This window comes from Ipomoea triloba, chromosome 5 (assembly GCF_003576645.1).
Source record: "Ipomoea triloba cultivar NCNSP0323 chromosome 5, ASM357664v1".
NCBI lineage: Eukaryota > Viridiplantae > Streptophyta > Magnoliopsida > Solanales > Convolvulaceae > Ipomoea > Ipomoea triloba.
In genome coordinates this window covers 23,216,697-23,223,442 of record NC_044920.1, presented here as the reverse complement: position 1 = coordinate 23,223,442, position 6,746 = coordinate 23,216,697, and the positions used below count along the sequence as shown (strand labels likewise).

Here is a 6,746-nt window from a genome sequence, read left to right as displayed (position 1 = left end):
TATATATATATATATATATATATATATATATATATATATATATATATATATATATATATATATATATTTAAAAAAAAAAAAAAACGGTCCGCGGGTCTTAGCAGGCTAAGCTCGTTAGGCCCGCTCCATTGCGAACCATCTTTTTTGTAGCCCTAACCCGCTCCACCGTCGGGCGGGTGCAGTCCAGTCCGCGGGTTTCGGCCCACTTTGACAGCCCTAGTAGAGCGATTGATTGAGCCGATGGAGAGATGTAGATCCTAGTTAAGAGAGATGCGTGCAATGTTGTTGCGCGTGTCCCTAGGATCGAGTTCCATGTCCTTGTCATTAATGGTTTTTTATAGTGGAAAAATAGTAGTATTGCATATATATAGTAATTGGGTTTTCTTATAGTAGTGTGGAATATTTTGGAATGTAGAGGTGATTTAGGAAATATAAAGATATTTAGGTAGTGGAGGTAATTTAGGAATAAGGTTCAAATTGGCCATTGAACGAAACGTGAAAGTGCAATTTGGCCATTGAAGGAAAAAAAAATTTCAATTAGGTCATTCAACATTCCAAATGTATGTAATTTCACTTGATAGCAGGTTAACATCGCATCGAACAGGTTGCATGTCGACGTGCACGATGAATTGGCACTTTTTTAAAAAAATTCATTTTTATTTTTTATTTTTATTTTTGAAAACCCTTTTCTAGCATAAAATTTACTGTAGTACCTAGTTCTTTTGTATAAACATATACACCCTTCAAATATTTTTCAGCGAACCAAACGGGTTATAAGAAATTAAAACTGCAAATTGATGAAGCTACGAATTGATAAACTTCAATCTGAAGAAACCCCGAAGCAACAACAAACCAAATAGGGATTTTATGCGTGATTTGAGAATTTCACAGTTGATTTGGAGATTTCTTATTGAAGTTTTTTTTTTTTTTAAAAAGAATGATTAAAGCTGAGCTTGCATAATTTTCCTAGTACATGGTGGAAGAAAGAAAGGAAATGACCAGGTGCGTACTGCAGCAGATTTTATACAAGGATTTAAAAAAAAAACAAATGAAAAGAAAATTTAAAAAAAATGTCAAGTCATTTTCCATGTCAACATGCAACCTGCTAGATGGGGTATTAACATGCTATTAGGTGAAATTGCAAACATTTAGAGTGTTGAGTGGCTTAATTGCACTTTTTTTTTCGTTCAATGACCAAATTACATTTTCACGTTTTGTTCAATGGCCAATTTGGACCTTATTCCAGTTTTGTTTAATCAAATAAATATCTAAGAATAGATATGACCGAAATTAAAGTGATGATAAAATAAATGGGACATAATAATGTTTACGATGTCAAGTCAAAATCTACTATCTTCACAGTAACTTCAGTACACGTACAATTTGTATATGGAGCTATTGGGCTTGGAATATTTTTGGAAATTTTAGGAAGAAGAGAGGCTTTATTGTGTTTGTAGAGAGATTGATTGAGCCGATGGAGAGATGTAGATCCTAATCGAGAGAGATGCGTGCAATGTTGTTGCGCATGCCCCTAGGATCGAGTAGATGATTCCATGTCCTTGTCATTAATGGCTTTTTATTGTGAAAAAATAGTAGTACGTATTGCATAAAGTAATTCGGTTTTCTTATGGTATTGTGGAATATTTTGAAATGTATACGTGATTTAGGAAATATAAAGATATTTAGGTAGTGGAGGTGATTTAGGGAAAGAAAGAATATGTAGAAAAGTAAAGTTCATATATGTTGACCGGATTGTTCTTCTATAATTGCAAGATTGCCAAATAATAGCCTTCCTTAAATACTTGATTGCCGGTTGTTATGCTATGGACCTGGGTCCACCTTACAAGGTGGACAGGAGTCAATGTTCACAATTTCATAACTGCATGTTCATAATTTCATAACTCCATATTCACAATTTCTTACTCCATGTTCACAATTTAATAACTCCATGTACATAATTTATTAACTCCTTGTTCACAATTTCATAACTTCATGTTCACAGTTGCATAACTCTATGTTCACAATTTCATAACTTTATGTTCAACATTATCATAAGTCTATGTTTAACAGTATAACACAATTTTTAAATTTATATAACAAAATTGTGAATATTGAGTAATGTAATTTTGAATATTGAAATATAAAATTGTGAATATAAAGTTTTAAAATTGTGAACATAGAGTTTTAAAATTATGAACATAGAGTTCTAAAATTGTGAACATGGATTTGGGTCCACCTTGTAAGGTGGACCCGGGTCTATAGCATAATTTGCCGCTTGATTGCCGACATAAATATTTCTCCATAACTTTACTGGGCCGCCATTTAGACTTGGGCCTTTACGCCATTTAGAACTTGTGGAGCCCCATTAGTAGACCAACCGTTTTCAACCAAAAAAAAAAAAAGAGTTAAGCTTTCAACACATCCAAAATGCAATCTTCACTACTTAACTAGCTAAATAGTGAAGATTTAAAGATTGTGTAGTGGAAAATAATTTTTTTAATGAGTTTTGTTGAATCAAATAAATACGTAGTATCTGAGAATAGATATGACAGAAATTAAAGAGATGATAAAATAAATGGGACACAATAATTTTTAGTAGTTGGAATGTACTATTTTTTATGATGTCAAGTCAAAATCTACTATATTCACAGTAATTTCAATACATGTACAATTTGTATATGAAGCTATTGGGCTTGGAATATTTTTGAGAATTTTAGTAAGAAGAGAGGCTTTATTGTGTTGGTAGAGAGATTGATTGAGCCGATGGAGAGATGTAGGTAGATCCTAATGGAGAGAGATGCGTGCAATGTTGTTGCGCATGCCCCTAGGATCAAGTAAATGATTCCATGTTTTTGTCATCAATGACTTTTTATAGTGGAAAAATAGTAGTATTGCATATAGTAATTGAGTTTTCTTATGGTAGAGTGGAATATTTTGAAATGTATAGGTGATTTAGGAAATATAAAGATATTTAGGTAGTGGAGGCTGGTGATTTAGGGAAGGAATGAATATGTAGGAAAGTAGAGTTAATATATGTTGACCGGATTGTTCTTCCATAATTGCCAGAATGCTGAATAATTGATGTAGATCCTAATGGAGGGAGATGCGTGCAATGTTGTTGCGCGTGCCCCTATGATCGAGTAAATGATTCCATGTCCTTGTCATCAATGACTTTTGGAAAAATAGTAGTATTGCATATAGTAATAGAGTTTTCTTATGGTAGAGTGGAATATTTTGAAATGTATATGTGATTTAGGAAATATAAAGATATTTAGGTAGTGGAGGCCGGTGATTTAGGGAAAGAATGAATATGTAGGAAAGTAGAGTTAATATATGTTGACTGGATTGTTCTTCTATAATTGGAAAATTGCCGAATAATTGCCTTCCTTCAATACTTGATTGCCGACATAAATATTTCTCCATAACTTTACTGAGCTGCCATTTATACTTGGGCCTTTACGCCTTTTGGGCTTTTAATGAGAACTTGTGGAGCCCAACTAGTAGACCAACGGTTTTCAACCAAAAAAAAAAAAAAAAAAAAGTAAGTTAAGCTTTTAACAGATCCAAAATGCAATGTTCACTACTTAACTTGCTAAATAGTGAAGATTTAAAGATTGTGTAGTGAAAAATAAGTTTTTCAAAGAGTTTTGTTGAATCAAATAAATATATGAGAGTAGATATGACAGAAATTAAAGTGATGATAAAAAGTGGTTGGAATGTAACACCAAGCCGCTCACCCAGCTTTGCCTGCTTGTACGCGCAGCTTTGCCGGGTGTGCGCTCCGCGTTATGGGCGACGAATCAATGCCGCCGCCTTGACGCGCTCATCGGCGACTTTTTCTGCACGGAAGCTCTGCCAATGGCCGTTGAGCTTAACGTGCCCAAGTTTATTTATGTTCCGACCAGTGCATGGTCCACGGCCTTGACGGTTTACTGTCCGGTCCTGGACAAGGAAATCGTGGGTCAGTATGTTGAACAAGAAAAGGGGTTGGAAATCCCGGGTTGTAAACCGGTCCGACCGGAGGACGTGTTTGACCCCATGTTGGACCGGAATGATGAGCAGTACCGTGAGTTCCTACGGATAGGTGGGGGGTTCGGAATGTCAGATGGGATTTTGATGAATATTTGAGAAGATGTTGACCCGGTCTCACTCAAAGCGCTTAGAGAGAATGAAACCCTAAGCAAACTTGTGGGAAGATCACCGGTTTATGCCATCGGTCCGCTGTTAAGAACCATTGAGAAAGGAGATGATGATGATGGGATGATAATGCAATGGTTAGACAAGCAACCTCGGGAGTCTGTCTTGTACGTGTCGTTTGGAAGCGGTGGAACGTTGTCGGCCGAGCAGATAACCGAGTTAGCTTGGGGGTTGGAACTGAGCGAGCAAAGATTCATTTGGGTGGTCCGACCGCCATCAAAGCGGGGCCCAAACGACGCATATTTCACTACTGGACAAGGAACCGACGGCACGCCAAATTACTTGCCGGAGGGGTTTAAGACTCGAACCGAAAAGCAAGGGTTGGTGGTGCCCACGTGGACCGAACAGGCACTGATTTTGAAACATCCATCAAGGGGAAGGTTCCTGAGTCATTGCGGGTGGAACTCGGGGGTGCCAATGATCGCGTGGCCCTTGTACGCAGAGCAAAGGCAAAATGCCAGCTTGCTCACAGAGGAGCTAGGGGTTGCAATTCGGCCTAAGAAGTTGCCAACAAAGGGAATAGTGGGAAGGGAAGAGGTGAAGACATTGGTGAAAACAATGTTGCAGTCCAATGAAGGAAAGGAGATGAGGGAAAGGGTAGTGAAGCTAAGGATGAGTGCAGAGAAGGCTATAAGCATCGGAGGCTCATCATACAATTCCATGTGTGAGCTTCTGAATACGATTGAAAAGAGGAGATCAGAGATTTGAAACTTTGCACGCACACAAGTTTAATATAATTATATTGCAGCTGAATGCTGGTCTTTAAATAATTATGTATTGGAATATCTATATTTGCATGTCATGAATAAATTCCTGTTTTTTTTAAAGTGTTTTGGAGCTTATTAGCTTGCTTAGATGAGAGGATTTAAAAGCAAGAAATATCAGTAAATAATAAACTTTATTTTAGCACTAAGCAATAACAGAAACAAATTGGCAATCTAATCATTATACAGTTTACCATCGCTTACCTGCTAAGGTAGACCATGTTTCACAGTTCATGCATTGATATAAAATATATTTTAGGAATAATGATTAAATAGGCTATTCACCTGACTTAAAAAAATTTATAATTGGGTTCTTAGCAACACAAATTCGTGCAATTCTAGCAGCCAGTCATTTTAGGTTAAATGCACGAATTTGTGTTGTTCAAGAATCTAATTGTAATTTTGTTAAATTCAGTTACCTAATTGTAGTTTGGTGTAGTTGAATGATTTATTTGACCTTTATACTTATATTTTAATACATTAAATATTTATTTTTTAACATATATTATTTAAATATTGAATTTACATTATCTTATATGTTATCAAATAATAATTAATCTTCAATAGAAAAATAGTATAAATTCAGTATATTAAAAAATGCACATTATATTGTGCAATTATTGGACAGTGGTTGGGCTTGTTTGGTTATCAGCGGTTAGCGGTTAGCGGCAGCGGATGATGTTAGCGGTTATCAAATAGCGGATTGTATTAGCGGGTTTGACCAGCCGATTGTATTAGCGGTTTATAAAAAGATGTTTGGTAAAATTAGCGGTTTAGATTAGCGGTTAACATGTAAAATGACCAAAAAGGGTATACATATATTTCATAATAATAATAATTATAACGATTTTTTTAGGATTAATAATAATAATAATAATAAAAGAAATAAAAAACTTTTAAAAAAAAATAGAACATAAGGGGAGCCAGTTCGGCTCCCCTTTAGTTTTGCCACTCTTCCCAAATTAAACATAACATTATTATGGCTTGGCTAACTGGCGCACAGTTCAATTTTTTTTTTATATATATACAAGAGCATTTTGGGAAAAGGTAAAAGGCCTGAAAACGCTGCATATTGCAGCGTTTTCATTTTCAGCGGTTTGGAGCAAACCGCTGTTCCAAACCGCTGATAACCAAACATCATTTGTATCGGTTTGACTTGGTCAAACTACTAAAAATGGTCAAATCTGCTAAAAGTTAACGGATCCGTTAACAACCAAACATGCCCAATATAACCACGTGAAAAAACGAATGGAATTGAAGTTGCGCCGATGCTAGCAGATAAAGGCCGGATGCTCTAACGAGATATTGTAAACCTAATTTTTGATTGAAAAGATAAATTTGTAGTTAGTAGTTACTATTCAAATTTTGAGAATGTGAATTGATAAATTATACTATGGGTCATAGTTTATATAGTATTATAGACCCTAGTCCAAAATGATATTCAAAGTATGTATCTACAATTAACATATGTACATTCACTTAGGGGTAGGCAATTTGGTTCGGTTTATCCGATCTAAACCAAATCGAACCGATCCGAGCTTAACCGAATTAGTAATACAAAACCGGGCAGTTCAAGATTCTTGTAAACCGAACGGTTCGATTAAAAACCGAATCGAACCGAATGGTTTATTAAAAACTAAACCGAACAGAACTTTGTTAGGTTTTAATAATAATAATAATAATAATAATAATAATAACAACAACAACCATGCAAGTTAGTATTGTGGATTCTAGTCCATAGTATACTTAGCCAACAATCATTATACTATGAACGATGATCCACCT

General features: G+C 35.4%; 1 pseudogene; it reads left to right on the top strand.

The window, feature by feature from the left end:
* LOC116020426 overlaps positions 1-5,021 on the top strand; it is a 6,836-nt pseudogene extending 1,815 nt beyond the window's left edge.
* Positions 5,022-6,746: the final 1,725 nt, after the last annotated feature.